Raw genomic sequence first — 11,372 nt, 5'->3', positions numbered from 1 at the left:
TCAAGACTGAATCCCATAGCAGAAGGTGAGAAATGCAAACATGAATATCATTTCATTATTAGGTAGATTAGGGGCTAAACACCCAAACTACGACTTTAGGTAGCTAAACTGGGTCACAATGTTTCCTTTTCCTGATTTATGATGGATCTATGTTTTAGACCCCAAAATAGCTTAGAACTAAGGCACAGCCTGCTCCATCTCCAGCCCTAAGTTCCAGACGTGGCTCTAGAAGATGCTACTCGAACAAGTGGAAAGGCTACCGGCAGCAGCACCGGAGAAATCAACCAGTCTTCCTCTCCGTCTCCCTCATCCATCTGGGGGTAATGTGCACACCTTTCATAGGACCCGGACCCAGAAGATATGTCTCAAAAATGCCCCTGGAATCTGACCAACAAAAAATCTGCAGGTCAGGAGACACTGCAAGAGAGAAACATATCAGAAAAAACAGAAGTGCAGGAACCAACCAAAATGAAATGTGAAACAGTAACTTCTTCCCTTTTTACCAGCTCTCAAGGGTCCCCCCAAAAGTCTGAAGACAGAGAAGCGAGGTGGGGGATGGAGGGACATCCAGCAATCACAGATTTTCATGTAGTTTTAAGTATATAACACTTTATTTTGTTCTGTTGCTTTCATATTAATGAGCATTTCACTCTTGATGAAAGGAAGTTTGGGGAGAGAGAGGAGCGTTGGGGGGACTGGGAATCAGTTATCCACGCCTCAGCCTGTCCCCTGGGTCTTCTCAGGTCTGGTGGAGAAGGGGTGTCTACCTGGGGAGAGACGAGGGAATCAGAGGTGTGGGAAGGTGCAAACCGTGGGGGGGGCAGGGACACAGATTGGGTCCCCAGACCACCCAGGGCCTGAATCCCGCCAGCTACTCTCTTCCCAGGAGCACTGGGAGGTGCTGCCCAGGAATCAAGGACAGGGGAGAGGGAATTCAGGAGAGCCATCCTGAAAGATAAGCATCTTAGAACCCCTTACCTCACAGTTTAAATGTGGAGAGGAAACTGAGCCACTATTATAAACAATTTTTTTAAACTTTTAAAAAATTTACTTTTGAGAGACAGAGCATGAGCAGTGGAAAGGGAGAGAGACAGACAGAAACCAAAGCAGGCTCCAGGCTGTGAGCGGTCAGCACAGATCCAGAGGCGGGGCTCCATCCCACCAACTGGGAGATCATGACCTGAGCCAAGTCGGACACTCAACCAACTGAGCCACCCAGGCGCCCCTATTCACTTTTATTAAGTTGTAAGAAGAAACAATGGCAATTAAACTAGTGATACTAAAAATTCATGAACAGTAGAGGGGCTTGGAGATCATCTAATCCAAACGGCCCCACCATTCAAAAGAAAGGAGTGATGTCCGTTACTTGAAATTAAACCTTGCCTTTTCCTAGGAAGGGGGCCTTGGGCGTCCCTCGCTAGGGCCCACAAGACAAATTTCAGGATAGATCCCAAATGTAAAGCTCTGATCTCCAACGTCTCTAAGGGCACTAACGGTTCTCGATTCCCTCGGGGCACCGTGTTCTTCGGGAACATTCCTGGGGCAAACCCATTGGATGGGTGGGGGCTGCCGGTGTCTCACCTCAATCCAGCAAGGGCTCCACACACTGCTTCCTGCAGTTGTAGAAACAACACTTCTTCATCCTGGGGCAACGCCGATCGCACTCGCACAGAGGTAAGAGGATGAAAGGGCACTCAAGTAAAAACTCTGGGCAATATCCAGGTTTTAAAGCTAGGGTGAAATGCCACAGGGTGAGGCGGGGTCACCGGAGCGCCGTGGCCAGGCATCGGGGCCAGCAGGTCCCCGGGACAGCACAGAGGAATGTTTCCCCACCCTGGCCACACGCGATCCCATGGCGCCCGGACACACTCACCTTGCTGCCGCCTCTGCCACACGGGCCGCGCCACGTGCAGGCAGAGGAAGAGGAGAAGGGTCACAGTGGGTGCGACGAGGCCGCTCAACTTCATGGCGACGTCAAGCGTATGCGCGACGTGCGGGTAGATTCCTGGCTTATATCGCCTCTGGCGGACGCCCGCCAGCAGGGGACGCTGTGGTTCCCAGGGTCCAAGGTCATGGGTGCCCCCAGGGGATCGGGAAATAGCCGCGGTTTCCGTCCCCACAGCCTCTAGGAGAGGAGCTACAAGAACCCCTCTCTTCTGAGAGCCCAGGAGGGCTCTGTCTTTTTCAGGGAGGTCTGGCCTGGCCTGTCCCCTAATACTTCTTGCTTTATGGAGTGGACTTTGAGGCAGTAAGAGAGAGCTGGCTTTCCCCGGGGGGCGCTCATTAGGTCTGACAAACTCCGCTCTTCTCACTGTGTATCCAGAACAATGTAAAACCCGTCCCTCTCAGCGGATTTCAGCAATGAGTACATTTGAAGAACTGACTTTGAACAAATGAACATTTGAAACACATACAGGCACAAAAACAAGACCCAAAAAAATGAGCTATTAGCAAGATAATATCTAGATTTATGGAGACTATCAATTCAATGGGCACTGATGAGACAGAACTTTAAGATGTATGATGAATGTTTTCTACCACAGCTCCTGTCCTTGTGCCTCTGTGACCTTGTATAAGCTTCATTTGCTGAGAAGGTCAAAAGCAATGGGAAGAAACAGATTTATGGATACACACGGGAGAATCGGGATCAGCTGTGGGCGGCAGAGAGGTGCGGAAAAGGGTCAGTCCCTGGAGCACCACCTCTGTCCACGTGTTCCTTTCTTTCCATTGCGATCTTGTTGCTCCCTCCTGGCATTGTTTCCACTGTGCAGCTTCCTTTCTAGCTCTAACTTAGCCTGTCCTCTGTGAGGTTCCATTCAAATTTAGAAAAAGAGATCTTTTCCAATGGGTTTTACAGGCTAGTGACTTAAAGTGTCTGCATTTTTATTCTCAAGACTTCTATTTGGAGTCCTACACGCCCACTCATGAACCTTTCTGTTTCCAAGAACCTTGAAATTCACTGCAGTTTTATGATACCAAAACATGACAAGGTTATGACGTGCAAGGGAAACCACATGCCAATCTTACTATAAACATAAGGCAAAAATCCTAAGCAAAATATTAACCAGTGAATTTTTTTATATATAAAAATAGTGATGCATCATGAACAAGTGAGGGATTATTTCAACAATATATGGTTGGTTTAACATTCAAAAGTCAGTGGGATGCTCCTTATTAACAAATAAAGAGAAAATCATAATCATCTTCACATCAGCAGTAGAATACATTAAAAAAATCATTTATCTGTTAATGGTAAAAGAACACAATGGTACAGGATTAAAAGTTCACTGAGTGAATTTGATAGCAAGCCTCTGTAAAATCCCTATTACAGGGGTAAGTACTTTCAGAACGCTGGAGTAGGAGCTGCTTCTCCCTAAAACCTGTTCCAATACTACAAATATTGTCAAAATCAACCTTTGCAGAACATTAAAGCTTGCCAAAGGCTCGCAACGTCCATGAAATGTTTATTCAAGAAAAACAGGTAGATCTCTGGCAAGAAGAGAGCCTGTGGCAATTTGACTTGTGCCATTCCCATCCCTGTCTTCCTGGCTCTGCGGCAGCCTGGAGGCCCGCGGGCTTGCGCGGCGGTAGCTCTGACGACCAGCAGAGCGGCAGTCGCTGAGGTGGAGAACAGATTTGACGCTACTCAAAACTCCATCTCCAGAAAATTGTCACTAGTTGACCTGTCTGGGAACTTCATAAAAAGAGCCTGTATTTATTTCACCTGACTCAGAGCTTGCTTCTTGTGGTCAGTCCTCTCCCTTGATCACTTTTTTGACATCATGGCTTCTTCGGACAGTGAGACCAGCTGGAGCCGGTTAGAGGCTGAGCACAAACCCTAAAAGGAAGAAGCGGGGAATGAGACGTCAAGGAGGTTTTGAAGGTTCTACGCTATTCATGAGAATTCATGGGAATCTAGAAGTCCACACACATGTGTGGAGTTGTGCCCGTGTCTGAGGCTGTGTACATGTCTCTGAATACAGGCCTGCTGCTCCATTTACATATTGGCCACATCTTTAATCTTGATTAGGATTCTATGGCTGATTATGATGGTGTCAGGGACTTACGGTTCCAGTTGGATACCGTCACTATCTTGGGATCTACCTTGTTGTATATGATTCAGTGGTTCTTGTTTTTGTTCGTTTTTTAATTTTTTTAATGTTTTTTTTTTGAGAGACAGAGAGTGTGTAAGGGGGGAGCACTTTTAAAAAATAGAATTCAATGAAATTTGAAAAAATGCATTTCAAAATTAAAAAAGAATATATTGATACAAACAAAAGAAGCAATCTGTGTTTTCAAAAGCAATCAGTGTTTTTAAGAGAAAAACTTATTATTGGTGACTAAACCCTTGGTATGATATCTTGATAGGGAAAGGAAAAGCTTCTCCTGGAAAAATCTAGAAGAGGGAGGAAAATATTAAAATATGTGAAATTTGACATGAGAATGGGAAAATAATATGCTCAAAGGAAAAAGGAAGCGAATTTTACAGTGTTTTTGCTCAATTCAGTGCAAAATTACTTGACAACATAGAAAACGCTACATAATTAATGATCTCCTTGCTTTAAGAATAGACAGAAAACCCAAACTGTGCAAATATGAAAGAGGTACAGAAAATTGTCTATTCATCTCTTGACTTAGCACCACAAAGTGCTAGGCCCAGATGACTTAAAATAGAGCAATAGGATAAGAGAAATCATAGTAGAAAGCTCCTGCAGAAACTTCCTTAAGACGGTGGAAGAAGAAATGGTGCAGAGAAAGTACAAACCCCACATTAACATGTACAGGAGCAGGATGGGTGACAGGGACATTCACCGGGTGGTAATTTGGATCAGCTGATACAGCAAAGCCCACTACTCTCTACTACTTGTATTTGGAGTAGTGTTCATTTCTAAGAGTTCTATACCCAGCAAAACTACCCATCAAAAATGAAAGAGAAATTAAGACACTCCCAGAAAAATAAAAACTGAAGGATTTCATCATTGCTAGATAGCACCTACAAGAAATGCTGAATGGAGTCCTTGAGAAGAAATGAAAGAGCACTACACAGTAATCTTAAACTATGAAAAGAATCAAAGAACAATAGTAAAGGTAAATATTTCATCCACATTCCTTATTACGGCTGCATAGCAATTCACAGTATACATGGGCCACCATTAATTAATGACCCTCCTTCCCATGTGTGGGCATTTAGGTTGTTTCCAATATTTTACACTTAAAAATAATACTGCAATTAATATACTTATTTTAATTTTACAGTTTGGCTTATTTGTTCTCTTGGTTTGGAATTGCTACTGAACAAGTATCTCTTGCCACTGGAAGGTATAACCCTAAACTTTCATTCAGAGTCGGACTAAACTAATGTGCCAGTAGTCTTTTTTGAAAAACTCCTAAATCCCCTTGCCTTGGTCTATATCCTACAGAAAGAAAAATGATTTGAAATCAGAACAGATGGTTCCCATTCCCAGCTCTGCTCCTGACTCCTAAACAGTCTTCCCATCTGTAAGATGGATGCAGTTTTCTGATTCTGTCAACAGGGATTTCAACTCCAAACTCAGTGTAGGGTTGTGGCTTGGGACATCTGTTGTGAGCTGCAAAGAACCTGGATGCCTGGGGACAGACACACATGGCTGGCTAGAACAGAGCCTGCAAGGTCCTGAGAAGTGGCTCAAGTTTCTCTAAACTTATAGTGATACACATGACATTATATTAGCTTCAGGTGTATTACTTAATGATAAATATAAATGTGCATTGTGAAATGATGATCACAGTAAAAAGGTAAGTAAAAAAATATTTTTTAATGTTTATTTATTTTTGAGAGAGAGACAGAGTGTGAGCAGGTGAGGCACAGAGAGAGACGGAGGCACAGAATCCGAAGCTATCAGCACAGAGCCCAACACGGGGCTCAAACTCATGAACGATGAGATCATGACCTGAACTGAAGTTCAATGCTCAACTGATTGAGTCACCCAGGTGCCCCAGCTCAATGACACATTTTAATGCAACCAAAATTATCATAAAAATACACCAACATAATTAGAACATTCAATAATGATGGGAGCATATAGACACATATCAATGGAAGAAAAGGGAAAATCAGTGCCTGTAGCAATTTATAAATGATAAAGGCAGAATTCCACATCACTAGAGAAATGTCAGAACATTCAGTACATGATATGAACCAGATGGTCAGAAATTCCGGGAGGAATACTGGATTTCTGTCCCACCCATTATCTCAGAATAAGTTTTGGACGATGAAGGATTTAAGCTATAAAAAATACTCAAGGAAAACATAACTGCAGGTTTGTATAACACTGATACAGAGGTAATCTTCTGAGAGCCAGTTGATACAGGTAACCACATACAAATAGAAAGCTTTTATAGGGTAGAAATTGGAAAAATAGGAATAAACACATATGATGGGAATATATATTCTATGATGTATTGAAAGACAGTTTATAACATAATAAAGGGATGACTTAAGAAAAATGAGCAGGGACCATGAATATGTGGTCTATAGAAAAAATAATACAAGTGGATAATTCATCTATGAAAATGAATAAAACCTTAATTAAAGAAAAAATTAAAGAAAACCATTATTAAATACAAGTTAAAATAAACACAATTCCGGGGCACCTGGCTGGCTTGGTCGATAGAGCTTGAGACTCTTGATCTGGGGTTGAAAGTTTGAGCCCCATGTTGGGTGTAGAGATTACTTAAAAGTAAAATCTTAAAACAAGCAAACAATCTGTCACTGGCCTCTGCCTCCCTTATTGTGCAATGGATGGCTTGGTCGCTTAGGATCTTTCTTGGGTGAGAAGGACTCCAAGTGTCTCAGCAAAGGTCTCTGGGCCCCGTAAGGAGTAAGTTGGTAAGAGAAGAGCAGAAAGATCATGTGGCGACATCAAAATGATGCAGAATGCCTCGTGATAATGGCCACCTCGGCCTTTTATGCAGTGTCTTCTTATCTTCTTCCCAAACCTACATATCTTTGAGTCTACTCTTTCTCTTGAGCCATCCTGTCGTCATGGAATGCCTGCTATGAACTTGATTTCTGGTTCAGGTAGAATAAACAGATCAAGTCTTTTCGGAAAGGCTGCCAGTCCCCCAGGGTTAGTCAGCTAGTCAGCATCCTATGGGAAGAGAAAAAACATAGTATCGGGATGGGTAGTTCCTGGCCCCACTGTGCCCTTGATCCCTAGTGTGAACTTTGATGGCTTTGGGTTTCCCCTTGCAGGAGGAGGTGTTTGTTTGGATTATGTCAAAGAGGATTCCCAATCCAAATGCAGCAGACGGTTGAGGCTCAGGGCATCTGTGACAAGCTGAGAAGCACGTGGTGTCTGTGCACGACACTTGTCACGCTGAACTCCTTGGGGCAGACACACATGGCTGGCTAGAACAGAGTCTCCTCATTTGAGGATATTCTGGAAAAGGAGAGCCTAGAAAGTGCTCAAAGAATGTCCAAAAATTATCAGGGACCGTGGCTTTTCAACCCCCTAGTGCACACAGAGCCTGCAGATACGGCCTCAGGGTTTTATTTCAGCAAAAAAAAACCCTCCTCAGCTGGAGAATGCTATGCCTTCGGGAGAAGCGTGGTAGCAGGTGGGCTGCTCCCAATTAATCACACACTTTCTGACTGTGCCGCCCATTAGGGGCGTGTGAGCCAGCATCCTGGGTAATTTCACTACTACCACACAGCCTCTCTTTTCCCACCTTTCCCATCATGCTTGCTCCCTCTCATCACTACTACGTGGAGGGTTATGAGGCAGCAGGTGGTTTAGAGAATGCCAGCCAAGAGGCCTTGGAGGCCCTCATGGTCCAAACCCCTTCCTTGTTACATTTGGCTCAACTACAGGCCAGAAGCTCGGCCAGACCCTTGAAGTGAGAGTGTTTTAGATGATGTTCATTTGTTGACTTCTAACACCATTCCTGTAATTAGGGAGTCTCCTGCCGGGCTAGTCTTGGCAGTGGGAGGCTGAGCCCAGGTCCCCGCCAGATGATGGGAAGTCCAGATGCCTCTGTCCCTGCCTCCTCTGCAGTCCCCATGTGTGCACTGGTACTGGTTGGAACAGTGCATGCGCAGAGTGGCATGGATGTGAGGACTAGTGAGTAAGCAGTAGACACAGAGACAGAAGAGGCGAAGACTTATTCCAGCAGCCAATGGCTGCCGCATCTCACTGCCAGGGAGGGGAGTGGGCCCGATGGCCAAGGCTTTGGCCATGTAGGCTAACAAGATGTGACATCAACTTGCCCGGAGGCAGCAGTGCCATGCTTTATTGTGGTTCAGGAGGAAAAGACCACCAGACAGGTGTTACTGAATAAGTGTTCTCTAAAAACACTAGGCCGCAGACATGGGAAGACCAAGCATCGTGTAGTGTGGAAAAGCTGAGAATGTAAACCAGGATTCAACCAGGGGCAGACCTGGGTCGGGCTCTGTGCTGACAGCTCAGAGCCTAGAGCCTGCTTGGAATTCTGTCTCCCTCTTTCTCTGCCCCTCCCCTGCTTGTGTTCTCTCTCTCTCTCAAAAATAAAACATTAAAAAAATTTTTTTTAATAGGGGCAGAAAATTGATTCGGGTTTATTAAAAGTGCCCTTGTGGAATAAATGACTGCCGAGGGAGAAACTGGTGAGACAGCTGTCTTGGTGTCTAGCTCAGCAGAAGGCACTTTCCCAGGACACTCCCACGGTGACCAGGGAGTGTGACCTCTGTTTCAGAGGCAGGAACATTTATGCCATTCCCTATGTAAATGTCACCTTAAAGAGCTTCGTGGGGAGTTTGGAGCCTTACGGAAATCCGCAGTGGAGAGGCCGCCTGATGTCCGTTGACTGCCCACTATGTGGAGGTCCCTTATACGTTTGGCACCTTTCTGAGTCCGCATTTGAGTCTGGATGAGAGACAGAGACGGCTTCCCGCTGCGGGAACTGAACAAATAGGCTGCCTGTCATTCACCCCGACACCCAGGGCTGCTCAGCAAATCTGATGTTCCCCCCGGCACTTCAGATCCCTCCAAGTGACCCCAAGCAGCAAGGATGAAGGGGCACTCTTCCCCAGGGCCACACGGTAGCACTGTCCACGGCAGAACCCGAGTTGGGGACATCGGTGGCAGCCACGTGTCCACATCACACAGTTGTGGAGCTGTGTTTCTGGTTGTGGTCACAGTCTGGACGCGCTTGTTCTTTCTTTTTTGTTTGTTTGTTTGTTTTTTGCTGTTTTTGTTTTTTTGTTTTTAAGATTTTATTTTTATGTCCCCTCCACACCCAACGTTAGGCCCGAGGTCACAACCCGGTGATCAAGAGGGACGCTCTTGTTCTTATGACACCCCCTGAGCTCCTGCATCTTCGTAAATCCTGGAGCCACATTTTGCAGACTGGGTTCTCAGCGGAGCAGGAGGTGAGACAGATGGAGGGGCGCCAAATTCTCTTGCAAAACTCCACCAGCGTAAGTAGCCGAGAGAGCAGGCCTGGGCACACAAAGGAAGCCATCGCTATGCTGACCTGCTGGCATCTCTGCCGGCCCAAATGGGAGCCCTGGAGCAAGCATTTCCCGTGAGGAGTCCTCCCTTGGGCAGAAAGTACCATAACCTTACCCTGTCCCTGGCTGGGGGCTCCCCGTTCCTAGCAGCAAAGTGGTGCCTGAGCAGCACTCAGCTATGCATACGCAGCTGGGCGAGAAGGGCTGCCCGAAGGGGGTCTGAGTATCACCCATCCGTCAGACCCAGTGCCACCCTTGTGCTGCAGGATCCATGTCGCACTGGAGAGCAGTTCCTCCAGGCGGGTGCTTTTTCCAAGGGAGACCACAGAGGATGGGGGTGAATGGGGCAGACTGGAGCGCCAGCCCCTGCTGCTGGTGTCAGGCCGCAGCTGCTCTTCCTCGTCACCCTGTTGGTCACTCCATTCCACAGCCTCCTTGTCCTTGACGGCCATCACTGTTACGCTCAGTGGCTTACCTGGCAGTGTGACCAAAACCCTTCTCCTGAGGGGTCACCACACTTTTCCCGCCAGGCTGGCTGCATGTCCATTCGCGGCCGCAGGGGGAAGACTCCACCAAAAAACTCCGTGCCTTTGCTGTGGGCATCTTCCTGGCTGTCCCCTGACTCTGCTGGGCTTATCCTTGCTGAGATCCGGTGCAGGTTTAGGAAAAACCTTTTCAGGTTGGTTTCACGGATCAGCTCCTTAAGAGTCTGCACTGGGATTCTGTGACATTTGTCCCCAGCCCTGCTCTGTAAAGCTGAAACATCATTCCCCATCAGCCTTGAAAATAACAGCCCTGGGGCGCCTGGGTGGCTCAGTTGGTTAAGCATCCAGCTTCAGCTCAGGTCATGATCTCACAGTTGGTGGGTTCGAGCCCAGCGTCAGGCTCTGTGCTGACAGCTAGCTCAGAGCCTGGAGCCTGCTTCAGATTCTGTGTCTCCCTCTCTCTCTCTGACCCTCCCCTGCTCATACTGTCTCTCTCTCTCTCTCAAAAATAAACAAACAAACAAACAAACAAACAAACTTTTAAAAACTGCATATATTTACTGTGAATTGTAGTTATTAACATTAAAAATGTCCTCCTGACAACTTGAGCACAAAACAAAATGTAACCCAAAATATATAGTCTGTAAGTCCATATGTAATATAGACAGATAGATGATAGAGAGATAGATAGATAGATAGATAAGTAAAACAAACAAACAAACCAAGGCGAATAGACAAATCTCCCATACCAATTAGTTCCAAAGAATGTCTTGAGCCTCCTCTCCCTCAAGGAGTATCTTAAGTGTGGGATATGCAGAGTGACTTTCTCCCTGGGAGAATAATATGGAAAGAGAGGGGAGGAAGAGTAACTTTACAGCACAGAAGCCTGACGAAGCTGATAGCCTAATCATCAGGTCAGCATCACTACGGTAAGTCAAGGTGATAGTATGTACTGTCAACACGGTGTGATGGGAAGGGCACTTCCCCTCGGTGGTCTTCCTCCAAAACATCACAACCCCTGTCTAATCACGAGAAAAACCATCAGACACACCCAACTGCCTCATCGGTGCCCCTCTAAGCTGTCAAGGTCATCAAAACATGGAAGGTCTGAGGAGCTGTCACAGCCAAGAGGAGCCTAAAGACACTTAACGGCTAAATGTAATATGATATCCTGGGTGGGATTCTGGAAAAAAAAGAAAAGAACATAGGGCAATATGAATGAAGTATGGACTTTAATTTACAGTCATGTATCAATATTGCTTCATTATTTGTGACACCTGTACCACAGGAATGGAGGGTGTCTGTCCATACTGGGAGAAATGGTGTGCTAATCTACAAGATACTGTGCTCGACTAGGACTTTCATCTGATATTTTCACACTTACTGGAGACATCCTCTTAGAAAGATTTTAGCTCAGT

At 45.9% G+C, this 11,372-nt stretch overlaps 1 long non-coding RNA gene across 1 annotated transcript; it reads right to left on the bottom strand.

The window, feature by feature from the left end:
• Nucleotides 1-587: 587 nt before the first annotated feature.
• Nucleotides 588-1,980, bottom strand: LOC115275506. The gene is made up of 3 exons (XR_003901593.1): nucleotides 1,874-1,980; nucleotides 1,582-1,731; nucleotides 588-767 (listed from the first exon to the last, which is right to left on the bottom strand). It is a non-coding gene; the product is annotated as an uncharacterized LOC115275506 (long non-coding RNA).
• Between the last annotated feature and the right edge of the window lie 9,392 nt (nucleotides 1,981-11,372).

This window comes from Suricata suricatta, chromosome 12 (assembly GCF_006229205.1).
Source record: "Suricata suricatta isolate VVHF042 chromosome 12, meerkat_22Aug2017_6uvM2_HiC, whole genome shotgun sequence".
Classification (NCBI taxonomy): domain Eukaryota; kingdom Metazoa; phylum Chordata; class Mammalia; order Carnivora; family Herpestidae; genus Suricata; species Suricata suricatta.
Note: the sequence above shows the minus strand (reverse complement) of the source record. Positions and strands in the feature narration are given on the sequence as shown.